Raw genomic sequence first — 13,515 nt, forward strand, 5'->3', positions numbered from 1 at the left:
CCCCCCCAACATTTTTTTTTTTTTTTTTTGCACTCGGGGATTTTGCACCTCCCCGAGTATTTTGGTTACGTTATGGTTTCTCATAGACAATTGCAATTCAAGTTAGTTTTTGCACAGTAAATATCTCGGCAACCCCGCCCCCCACACACACCCCCCAGCCCAGCATTTCTCTGACATGGACTCAGCATCTATAAAAAATGTGGCTACAGTTATCTCACCTGCTCCGAGGGGGAAGCCTGATCCTGTTCCCAGATGGATTACAGTACTTGGAGCCGCTCTTTAATCACTGCCCTGTCTCCGTGCATTCCCCACGAAACCATGGCTGTGACAAGGAGCTGCCTCCGTCCTGCCCACGCCGCCGCGACCCCCGCCCGCCTCCGTGAGCTGCCTCGGGGCGCTCTGCTGCACCCGCCCGACCTGAACACAGTGTTTATTCACTGAAAATAAATTCATTAAAAATCTCTTGTCGTGTGAAAATCCAGACACACTGTTAACACCTGTCTCCCCGTCAGAGCCCTTCCCAGACAATAGGGGCTGCTGCAGGTGCAACTGGTTTACGATGCTCCTTTGCATTGCGTACACAACAAATTCCATGGACAAAGCTGAACTGCAAATTGTTGTCCAGAATAGGGAAGGAAAACCCAAAAATAAAGGTCTTGTTTAACTATTCCCACCTGCCTGCTTATTGTCTTAAGCTGCAGTTCTTTATATTATCTGGGTGCAAAAATTCTCGTGAAATGTAAATGCTGGCTCCCTTGTGCTGGGCTACCAGTGAAAGTTACAAACTATAGCTTATCATCCTCCATGCCATGAAATATTCATTTTCATTGTTATTTGCAAACTTGAGTATTCTAAAGACTAAATGAATTCAATTATTATACAAGGCTATGGCAATTTTGCTGAGAGGAAAAAAAATAAATAAGAAGTACAATTCTTGAAATAGCCTTTTCCCCACAGACACTGGAACCCTCAGAAATGGTAGGAGGTCTCAGATACATTCTTAGCTTATTTGTGCTTCCTTGTAATTCATTATTGCCAGTCCTGATAAAATGTACATTTTTCTGAGTATGTGCTTAAGTTGCAAATCACATCACACTGTCATATTTTCACCAAGCACTGATGACAAAAATTGCATTGTTTTTACTTCACTTAATTAAAGAAAAAACACAGCAAAATACCGAATAACTACAGAAAGCCTTTCCTACAAATAATTAAATTAACGGTATTGCTTTTCTCTTAACAAAAAAACCCCCAAACTAATTTCCTTCCCAATTATATGCTGATTTAATGATAAAACTGCAGTAAATTATTAAGATCTGTGGCAAAGGTGAGTACCTCTACCCCCTGAACAGTCAACTGTGAAATAATACTGGGCACCTGCCTGCCTGGAGTACAGTTGGTTCTTATTAATTATTATCTGTGGATCCATGGTTGGTGGAATACTCTCCTTCAATACCTACTTATAATTGTGTTCATTGACTGTGCCGAATCCATCATCTGGGTTTGTTTTTTTTAAAGTTTCATTCACACCTTTTATAGAAATGTATTTACACTGGAACATTTCATATTGCTGTTTTGGATATTGTGACCTGCTCATGTTGTTTCTATTTTCTACATTTCCACTTGAATGCTTTCCCTTCAAATTAGCAAGTTAACTGATAAATATAAACTGTGACCTTAGTGGTGCTCTCACCATACAAGCTTTAGAGATTGAAGAACTTTTCTAGTGCACTACAGACATAGAAACCAAAAGTAATAATTACAGAGCCCCAAAGCTTTTCTATGGCCCTGTCCACATTATAGTTTGAACTTTGCTGGCAGTTCCAGCGTTACCTGGAAGAGACACAAAACAAAACTCCAACTAAAAAAGACTGAGATTTCAACAAGGGTTCCACATTGCTTGGGAAGAATTTTATTTATTTTTAACTGAAGTGTGTAACCCCAGCCATAGTATAAACTTTTTTCCCCATGTTTGACTGTGGGTTTTGAGCATAGTACCCCAAGGAGGAGAAAAGCAAGGAAGACAGCTGCAGTGGTGGTGTAGTTTGGAAACGACACAGCCTCCACATATGCAAATGAAGCCTGTGAAACCCAGCCAGCACCTAAGCTACTTCCTCAAAGGAAACTTTGTCTTCTGAACATTCCCTAGAAGCTTTAGCAATGCTCTTCCCTCTGTTTTGACAACACTAAAGAATTGCACAAACATCTTTTGTGGGGCAATATCTGAGCACATACACACACGATATTTGGTTCCATAACAAACATACAAAGAAACCCTCCTTCAGCTGACAAAGTCTGTGGGTCTGTTGGTCACAATCTGCCCTGGTGAAATGTCCTTTATCAGACTACCTCCTCACACACTGCATTTCCCCTGTTTTTAGGTTAGTCTGCACCATGTCTCAGTAATTCCCAAATTTTGCCTTTTCTTCTTTAAGGGCCATGATTCAAGGAAGTTCTGGTAAGCCTTCCAACAACATTTGGGCACTAATTCCCAAATCCTGATACATTTCTAACAGGACTGGAAGGTACGGCTGCCTGCAATGACAGGAAATACAAATCAAAGACCAAAACTTTCAAGCCCTCTGTCCTTGACTTTTTCCTGGATTCAGCAATCATTTTATCCTACTCTTTCACCCACATTTTTTTTGCTATGGGGCAGGTTTTTATTCCCTGTAATTTAGGTTTCTCAAAGAAGTTACTAATTTTGGAGACCTTGTGACCAAAAATTAGTCCCTTGATTATGGCACTGAGGAAGAAATGTTTTCTTTCCTTGCCCCCAAGACTATGGTATTCACTGAGTTTTGGATAAGTTTGCTACTTTCCTAGGGGAGTAAGGAAAAGCAAACTTGTACATAAAAATGGTTTCAGACTGGGGTTTCAGACAGATGAAGTTTGCAAATCAGTTCTCACATCAACTCAACCCTTTCTGCTCAACTCTCCAAGATCAGCCAATGCGGTATACAAAAGAGCAAACTGCACTCCAAAGATGTGTTAGTGTGAATGGTGTTCTATATAAAGTATATGTACCCTATTAATTTTTTATTAAAAATCGTCCTTCTGTGCATCTTTACTCTTATTTTTTGCACAGTCCTGTATTTGTTCTCCAGTCCATTGTCTCTGTTCCACTTCTATTCTATTTGTTTGCTCTTTTTTCCCTCCTTTCTCATCTTCTTTTCCTTATTTATCCAGCTCATCCTACCCAGAATACACGCTCAATAGCATAAGCCAGTGAATCAAACTCCTTGAACTTCTGGGTTCATTGATGCAGTAATTCTACACTGGAATAAAGCCATCTGCTCTCTCTAGTTTTGTTAGGCCAGTTACAATCTGAGATCTTTTTTAACAGAGAAACCCAGGATAGGTCCCTGTACCAGCTCTCCGAAAAACTCAAGGGCCAAGTTAGTTCCTGGCCCAGCTCTGGGTCACGGGCTGCTGTCTGAGGAGCTGTACATTCGAGAGTCCAAAATAACTTTCTCCGAACAGCAATGCGTTACTGACATTACTGACACCGGCTGAATTCTGCCACACCTGCCTCCACAGACTGAGGGCTCAAATAAAGTGCACTGAATGCCAGGGGAAATCACTTGCTTGTTCATGTGCAACTGGACCTGACTGTGACTATTTACTATCAGTGCAGATTACCTGATTATCAGCGTTAACCAGGCTTGCAGACATGCAACTCTTTGTAACTGGGTGCTTGTAGTGAAACCTTCCAGCAGTGCTCAAGTGAAGCAGGAGGATCACAGGCACCCACTACAAGAAATTTTATAATTATTCTTATACCTCCCTGAACATCAGCTTCTTTATAAGCATGTTTCACTTACTCATTATAAACAAGAAAAACTAACCCACTCCAGCTGATTATGTAAAAAATATATTTGTCACTTGTTTCTCTCCAATATTTGGAGCATTCTCCAGAACCCTCGTTTGCTATGATTTGCAGGAAAATCCAGCTTGTCAGGCTTGCTAAAAGGAATATGAACAATGTCTTTCACTTGGGTGTTACTGTTTTTCAGAAGGGCTGATCTGTAAAAGAGTATCTACCTTTAAATTTATGACCTCTATATGTTTGAGAAACGGAGCCATGTAAACACATCCGTTTCCTGGGGAGGCTGTGCTGCTGTCTGAGCACAGACACCCAGGCAAGCCAAGGAGACAGATTCCAGTTTTGCACTGTCTTGCAGGTTGGCAGAGCAGTCAGGACCACATCAAAATCGCAGACCGTTGCAGATCTTCATCATCTCTCCTTTACTCACCTCACTGCTGATATTTCCTTGGAACAAAAGAAGTCATAAAGTTCTTATTATTCCCTTATCCTTCCACACATTCAAGTCCCTGGGAAGAGACCAAAACTTGCTCGTATCTGATATTATCAGACCCAAGGAACTGGTTTTGGACACTCCTGTTCAGGGGTCTGGAACATCTGCCCCCACTCAGAAGTTGTGCCCTTCCTCCACCCACTCCCAGCCTTTCTGGGACGCTCATGCCCTTCCCATGACAGGCAATTGTCTTCTTCAGCTTCAGCCACACAGGGCAGAACATGGGGAAGCTTCAGGAACACCCCTTGTATTTGAAACACTCTGCAGAGCTCTGGAACGCCCCACCCAGACCTTTCTCATTACACATATTACCATCTACCTTGCACCCTTTCCCCTGAGCACCAAGAGAATTACCCTGGAGCTCTTCTTCCCTGACTTGTTCATAGAATGCCAATCTAGTTTTTACTGACTTTTTCTGAGAGGGATCTGAAGAGGATGATTCCATAAACAACCACCATGGATTTGTTATCTTAGGGTACAGAAAAGATTCCCTGGTACAACCATAAGGAAGTTCATGGGAGCTATCAGCCTGCAAAGCTACCAGCCTTCACTGAGGTGGCCACCCAGCTGTCACATTGCATTTGGGGTTTGCTTTGCCATCTGGCCATTTAGGCACTCAGACAGGGCCTCCCAGCCTGAAGGGGAGCTGTGATGCCCTGGCTGCCACAGCAGTGCAGGAGAGGTTAGTGTGCTCTGCCACACCGAGGCTCACAGTAGCTAGCGGAAGGAAAAAATCTCTCATTTCCATAACATGGGCTATCTCCCCTCTAAAATGGCTGGTAAGGCAACTGCAGTGGAGCACACAAGGCTGCAGCACAGCACTGGAGAGAACAGTAACCTTTAAATACTCTAAAATCAAATCTTGTTTTACACAAAACCGCTGTGGTAAAGTCGATGTGAATGAAGCACCTTTGAGTGAAGGAACAGAGGGAAAGGCAGTGGACAGTTTTAGTGCCTCCTAGCAATTCTTTTTAATAAACTAGAGATGACAGACAGCCTTACTAACACATCTCTCATCTTCAAATATGACTTTCTTCAGACAGAGCTCAGTGGAACTGAGTCAGCCTTTTTTCTTGGCCCTAGCTCTTGGCATTTTTCATATTAAAACAAAGTCTAATGCAGAAATAATTCTGGACTGTAGTAATCTGATGGGATTTCAATAACACAGGCCACAGATTTGCTCTGCAACAATTTTAGGCAAACAAAATTAAGATATCACACAAAACACCTAGTGGGAGTTTTTTTGCATACACTTACAGATCAAGTTACCCTTTATAGGGTTGTGCCTGCCTGTGGAAGAGTGCGAGCTTTTGTGGAAACTCCTGTCAGTGGAGAACATAGCTCCAGTCATGCAGCAGCCAGCACTCACTGCTTGGCCTCTGAAGCTCCCAGGCTGCAGCAGAGGTCCCCTTCCCCAGGTCCCCACAGCCCCTGCACCCTGTTTTCCTGAGTCAGCCAAGGACAAGCCAAGCAGAGATGGCATCACCTCGTTGCAACACCCCACAGTCTCATGCAGACCAGGCTTCTGAAGGATCAGCTTTGCCTGACCTCTTAACTAGTAGTTCCTGCCAGCTAAAATTGAGCCCTGGAGTTATTTTTAGCCAGAACCCTTCATGAATTGCAGTTAACTTGCGATATGCAAACTAGTGACTAGTGCTAGAGGAATCCCTATGGGTTTCATGGTTCCACTCCCTGCTCAAAAGCCCAATTATTCATTTTTCTTGGAGCTGCAATATTAATCTAAAAAAGTTGCACAAATGGCAAGAGATGTCATCCTCCCTCCATCCCCAGCTCAGATAACTGAAATAAAGGAAGATAAGCATTTAGCCCAGGGCTTATTAGCTATACAAAGTGCAGCTGTAAACCTTTCGAGGCTGACCCTCCTCCAGCGATGCTTTTGACAAGAAATTTGTCAGTACTTTCACCTCTGACTCAGGGCCAAACATGCTAGTGCAGAGATGGAATGGGAGAACTAGCCACAGAAAGGTATGGGTGAGTTACTATTTTATTTTATTATTTTTAATTTAATTTTATTCTATCCAAATCACTTGCCTCAATACCTGTATGAGAAAATGCAATAAAGTAAAAGGGGGTAGCTGGAAGAGGTGACTGCTCTAAATCCTTTGGAAGGGAATGGAAATCTTTAAATGGATTTAGGCAGGCTTTGAATCAGACCTTATCACAGACGGTGGGACCAAGACAGTTCAAAGCAGAAACTCCTCCACCTTTTTTTTTTTTTATTTTCATACTATTCAGGCTTCCCTAACTTTCCCCTGTGAATACAACAGGAATAAAGCACATAGATTGCATCAGCTATCACCATGTTAGACATCTTTGTTCCCAAGAAATGTAGTATTTGCTGAACATCTTTGCCCTGGGACACTGATTATATATTATTTTGTGAGTGGGTACCAGGAAGATTCATGCTTCCTCCCCAAAAGAGCTGTAACTGTACTTTCATTACTTCATGTCTATCAACAAATAAGGCAAGTTTGCTACTTCTATGTTTGTCCCAAATGGATCTCTACCATTGTAAAACTCCCCAACAATCTGGCTCAATTAAACACTATTTGTTGTTTCTGCTCTTTTGAACTCCACACGTGGAAGTGCAAGTCAGGGCAATGCATTTAACCAAAAGCATTGAAAGGACTGTGTAGGATTCACACTGAAACAGACTTCATCAGAGTGCACCATTCCCTTTTGCCCACTGCAACCTCCCTCTTCTCTCTGAGAAACAAAGAACCAAGTAAAAATAGGAAGCTGTCAGAATGGAAGATTATTTTAATTTCTGTTGCAAGTTGTTACATAAAAAAAAGACTTCTGGTAAAAGAGCAAACCAACACCAAGGAACACTTCATCACAATATTATTACCAATTTATTAAACCAAGATTGCACGGACTGAGGAAATGAGTGTGACACATCCCCGGGGGTTTTCTGGAGGTAGACCTCCAGCTGTTTCATTCTCACATGAACTTTGGTTTACAGGGACATGGAAAAATATTTGCACTTCAGTTCAATGCAGCACAATTTTATATAGTTTGCAGGTTTTCTTTAAGGAAGGGTAGAAGCATGCACAGCAAGCTGGAGATGTACAGTTTGGGAGATAGGGCTACCATCTTCCAGGGAGAGTGGGGGAAAACACATGGTGGTTGTTAATTTATATCCTGGACAATGCTGTAAATCGAAGATCGCTGACAATTCCTGCCCAGTAAACATGCTCAATTTCATCTCTCGTAAAAAGGCGAGCAGGCACTAAATAGCAACACATTTTGATTTTCATTTAGCCACTTTAATGATAGGTGATGTTAGTGGAAAAGATCATTTATCTTCAGATTTATTTTATATGAGATAAAAGGCCTTGCCAAATTTTTAAAATTCATTTACACAAGTGAATAAATCTTCTCAAACAATAAGTAGGAAAGTCATATTTCTTTAACTTTGCTAAAATCTGAAAATGCTGATCTTGGAGTGAAATAGACAGCACTGGCATTTTAATCAAGAACACAAAAACTCCTCTCCTAAACAAGAAGCACAGCTATACTTCAGAAAAAAAAAATCTCTGATTCAGAGGACAGCCTTTTTTAATGCATTTTGTCAAAAATCTCTGATAAATCAGGAGAGTGCAATTTTTATGTCCCCTTCATTTTTAGATCAGTTCCAATGTGAAGGCTACCTAAAAATAGACAGAACCTAACCTTTCAAATATCTATACTGCAGCATACCACGAACACAAGCTTTCAGTGCCTCTCATGGCTTTCAGGAGCCTTGTGCTGTGCCTGTCTTCTCCTCTAGCACATTATCCCATGCTGCCTACTGCACCCAGGCATGAGACAAGCTGCAAGTTGCAATGTGCAGTGCACTGCAATATGTGGTACGTGTCCATTTGAGACACACAAGCAGAAAGATCATGGAAACCAGCTTCCCCTTTTGGCTATTGGATTTTTGCCACAAAAAGGACACTAACATTGAACCTAGGAAGTGGGGATGTGAAAATGAAGCTGTGCCAGCTGCCCCAGCAGCTCTGTTCAGAAAGCACAGGCTGTCTGGTTTGCAGCACACCACTCAAAAATATGAAGGGGAACAATAAGCTCTTTTATTGTTTTCTACAGTGCTTGCAGACACAGTTCTACCCATCTAAAGAAGAGATTTTGCAACAGTGCACTGAAGTGAGTGACTGGTGTAGAATTACAAGATAGCAGAATACTCGGTAACTATTTCTTTGCATTACACTTTCAAAACTGTGATTCTGCTTGGCCTTAACAGCATAGGTCAAATTCATCCCAAGCACAATCCCAGCAATTTCAGGTCAGTGGTACCTGAAAAATCAATAGCATTTAAGTTGATGAAGTTATAACAAGGGGAATTTTGGCCCAGGCTGTACAAATACTTACTTTTATTGTATATATTCTTCACTTGGTATTATGCTATATTTCATTGTTCTCTAATGCTAAACACTTTACTGAGGAGGTCCTAAAGCCACACTAGGAGCTGGAATAGGAGAAAGCTGTACTAAAATCCAGTTGTGGGGCTGCCCTGGAGGCTTTGAGTGACTATGACTTTTGCTTACATGAAATAGAAAATCACCCTGGTACCAGTTGTTAGCTAGCTACTCCTAGCAGGAACGAGCTCGTAAGGACTTGCTTTTCTTTGTTCACTGTCATGCTCTGCTCTGATGGAGTCAGAAGTTTGTCAAGACATTTTACTCTGTCAAAAAATGAATAAAATAACTTACACTGATAAAATAATGAAATAAAGCAGCATCAGACTAAATGAATTCCTTCAAAGAATTTTGGATGGAAAATGTCTTACCTGCTGACAGGAAGGCAAGCATAGCAAACAAAGGCATAGGAATAAAAGCTATTCAATAAAATATCGATTTCATTATCACCACCTATTCAACTTAATTTTCTTGGCATCCATATCTCTAATGCAGGTTTGTGATAGATCGTACAATCACTTTTTAATTAAGCCCTACTGTGCCTTGTATTAAGAACAAGACAGTATACATTATGGCACAATATATCTACCAAAATATTTAATGCTCATCCTTTTCATTTTGGTATTTAAAAGTTGTTCTCTTAGGAGGTGGTATCAGTATTTAACAACATTCTTGACAGTAAGTATAAAAACAAAAAGCTTCATACTTAATCTAGCCATGTCAAAACTGAAACTCCTTAAAATAATTGCTTTCTGAATATATAGTATTTCTATTGCATTATTTTATTATTTCTCAGCTTTCAACATCTTAGGATGCACAACTTGTTCCATTTCCTACATACTGATGAGATGGGAAGTGGCACAAGATAGAAAACTCACATTTGACCAGTTGAATGGTACATGAAACAGATGCTATAATGTTACAAGAGATATTTAATGAGAAGCTGTAAGAGACTGGCAGCTTTCTGGGTTGGTAGTATTTTTTGTTTCACGTCTCTTTTGGTGTATTGCAGTTCTGCTGCTTGTGATGGGGCAGATCCTCTGTAAGAACAGCACTCATCTTCCACTGGGGTACTGGCACTTTACAGAGGGCAACATACACTTTAATTACTAAAATGTACCCACCTCCTTCCAAGTAAGGAAAAACTGTTGTTGCATGTGGTTTTAGTTTTTAATGCCAAAAATGAATCAGTAAACATATTTACATTATGGTATACTGTTTCTTATTCTGTACCCATAGTAACCAAATTAATCTCAAGGCACTGCTGGCATTAATTCAATCTGAAGCTCATACTTGGGATTTCACATAGATGCCTTCATCCCATTCTTCTTCTCAACTAATAAAATGTTAATATATGGCAATATATTTATTTCTGGTTCAGTTCAAGTTGAGGTGTGCAGTACTTTGCAGAAACCTAATTAATATGAATCATACATTAGAACACTCTGTTTAGTATACAAAAAAAAATGGTGCTAGCACATGAGGATGAAACAGAAGACTCAAGCATGCATTTCTAGCTGTAACTTCTCGGTCTCTATCATAGGGAAGGCCAGTTTTCCCTACCCTTCAATCTCCATTCTCCATTAAAAAAAATCCCCAACATACAGTGTAGATCTTCACTGAAGAACTACACTAAACAAATCACAAATTATGAAAAAAAAAAAAAAAGGAGTAAGGAGATCTGGGAAGATGAGATACTGACATCTCCCCCTGTACCTCCATGCGTTTGGTGCACACTAGCAATGAACTAGTTCCTGCAGTAATCCAGAAGTACTGTCTTCAGCAACACCCACTGATACGAATTTTCCCACTGGAACAGCCTTGAGCCAAAAATATCCATCCAGCTGATAGTGAAAACTATCTCCACACCCCAGAAATTGTGCCTGAATTGCTCAGGAGACATAAGCATCTCAACAGCTGTGGTGCTGTCTAGATCTTCTCTAGATCTCAGCAAGAAGAAATCCAGTTCTTTTGTCAGAACTTAATTTGGGTAATCTGATACCTCAGGTATGTTACTATCCCCAAATCTGCTCTTTTAATTTAGCTTTTGCAGCAACAGTTCACATTTCTTGGAGCCTTTTTTACGTAGCTGTTCCCAGTCTCATGGATTCCCAGGAGCGCTAGCGTCCCCAAATACTTTAGTGCTTTCAAATTGCCCAACTAAGAGAAATTACTGCACTAAATGGTGCCCAACTTGATCCAACCACTGACAGAGCAACAGGGCCAGATTCTGCCACCCTTATTCACCACATACAACAAGCAGTCCCATCAAAAGTGTGAGCTGATGGGAGGAGCTAAGGCAATGCTTACGGGCAAGCAGAGGCAGTGTAGGTGGGCTGTGGCTCACCAGGTGCAGATCCCCACTCTGAAAAGAATCACCATCATGCCAGTGCTGCTCTCCATGGAAGGTCAGCCCCATGCCCACCACTGCAGGACACAGAAGACCCTGTGGGTCTCTCCAACAGGCACATCACATCACTCAAGGCTGTATGAAGAGAAGCCCAAGGCGGGCCTTTGCAGAAGGACCCACCTCAAACAAACCTCCACAAACACAGGACCGCATCAAACAGCCAGAGTTCAAAGAGCTCCACTGATCGTTTCAGGTTCTTGCCTTGGTAACCAAGCAGCAAAACTCTCAGGGGATCCCCGGTGTGTCCCTGGGCACTCCCCTAAGGCTCCTATGGCCTTGAGCCCTGCCTGCATTCTGCATCCAAGGGCACAATACAGTCCTTCACTTTTACCAACTGCTACAGAGTAAGAATTCCTAGAATGGCTCAAACACATACCAGTTCAAATATGGGTACTTTCAGACTTCTTTTCTATTCCAAATTATGTGCTTTGCCAGCTTCAAAAAAACAGATGGAAAATACGTCCCTAAATGTGCACCCTTGTGATCATTCCAAAGGAAAGCAGCACCAAGTAGCTTAAAACGTTTGCTAGAAAAAATCTTTTCCATATCATGCAAATAGCAGACAAAAATAACTGCTAGGCAATTTATATACATACAAATATTGGTTATTTTAAACAGTAATTTGTTATTGAGGACATCTCACTGAAATATTATAATATTCAATTTCCTCTGCATTTGCATGGAAAAGGAGCTGGAGAGCACATGATCATTCATTTAACTATTACATAAATACGTCTATCATAAGATCACACGGATTTCAAGCCAGAGTTCAAATACATGTTTAATGCATGAGAGTATGATGAAGAAACTTGTGAACTCACAGGTCTCGTAGCACAATCTCAATCAGATACAGCTTGGTGTAAATATGTACAGTATCGTGTGCTTTCCAATAGCACCATGTCTCCAGGCAGCAGTCTGACATCAGCAAAGGAGACAGGTGGTTCCCTTTCCAACCCCGGAGGGGTGAAAAAAAATGAGTTAAGACACTGTTTAAATATAGCAATATTTTTTCCTCAGTGTTTTGCTACAGTTTTCAACCCTTAATGAAACTGCAGTGCATGAACAATTCTCATAACATCTTTGCTACAAATCAGTGAGTGGATGTCATGTCCTAAGATATTTATAGCCTTAAAGGTAGTGGTAAGTGATACTGTTTGGCAGCCTTGGTTTAGAAGTGCTGAAGTTATTTGCCTTTTGGCTTTGTAAGAAAGGAGCTCCAAAAAGCCACAAAAACCCAGTTTCCTTGCTCTAAATGTATCCCTTTCCTATAGCAGATCACTGTTACTAATAGTGCCTGTAAGAGTGACAAACAACAGTCAATCACAGGCAAAGAGCAGGTCACTACTGCTTTCAGCTAGCTCAACATTGTAAACGAACAGCGTGAGATATGCTAAACCCCGCACAATCCACAGTAGTTTGATTTTGAATGTCACGTTACAAGAGTTTACACGTGTGGTAACCTGCATATAGAATAACCCAATTTGGCCTTTTTTTTCCTATCTGTACATAAATAGATACTTTTTTTTTTTACACAGTGACAGCCACTGCCTCTTAAACCATTTTCTTTTGTTGCATTTCCTTAGAAACACAAATCTTGTTCCTTGGCAGCAGTTGCTGTAAGTGCTGTACCACATGCCCAAACTAGTTCTCACTCACAGCTTTAATTCACAGTAAGTGGCACGAAAAGAGGTCAACACTTCTCAGAAACCACTTTCAGTTCTTTGCTGCTTCAGTATCTATTCTATAAAGCCATCCGCCCTAACAGAAAGAAAGTTGTTTCTTTTATTGTGTCCCTTGCTTTTTTATTATTGTCATCTTTATGGAATGGGCTGCAGAATATATCTGATGGAATAAAAGAAGTTTATTCCTGAAACCACATTCCTTGTCTCCCTTTTGCAAGATCCTAAAAACATAAGTAAAAAAAAACCAAACCAAACCAAAACTTTCTGCTGCAAAAACAAAATGGCCCTTTCTTTTTCTGTGCAAAAAGACTTTAAATGAATGGCATCTTGCAACTCAGTGTCAATCACCGGGTCTTACTTTCAGTTCAATTTACTTGCTTACAGAATGATTATTTTTTATTAATCCAATCAAGACATCGTGGAGGTTGAAAATCAAACAGTCTTCTTTTTGCTATGATGCATCACTGGCAAGAGGAATGGCCTTGCTGACAATATTTTTCTGTCACATTTGCCTCTACAGCTTCACTGCCTTCTCTGTGATCAATGAAAACAGATTTTGACCTCGTCTATTTCATTTCAGACCATATTCTGCCCTGAGGCACACGAGTACAACCTATCATAGTTATAGTGGCAATTGGGGCAGAATTTGTTCCTTTCCTGACAAT

The 13,515-nt window shown here is 40.9% G+C and overlaps 1 protein-coding gene across 1 annotated transcript in view; it reads right to left on the reverse strand.

The window, feature by feature from the left end:
• PPARGC1A (PPARG coactivator 1 alpha) overlaps positions 1–13,515 on the reverse strand; it is a 369,718-nt gene that overhangs the window by 72,853 nt on the left and 283,350 nt on the right. The window lies entirely within an intron of this gene.

This window comes from Geospiza fortis, unplaced genomic scaffold, assembly GCF_000277835.1.
Source record: "Geospiza fortis unplaced genomic scaffold, GeoFor_1.0 scaffold40, whole genome shotgun sequence".
In the NCBI taxonomy this organism is placed as follows: domain Eukaryota; kingdom Metazoa; phylum Chordata; class Aves; order Passeriformes; family Thraupidae; genus Geospiza; species Geospiza fortis.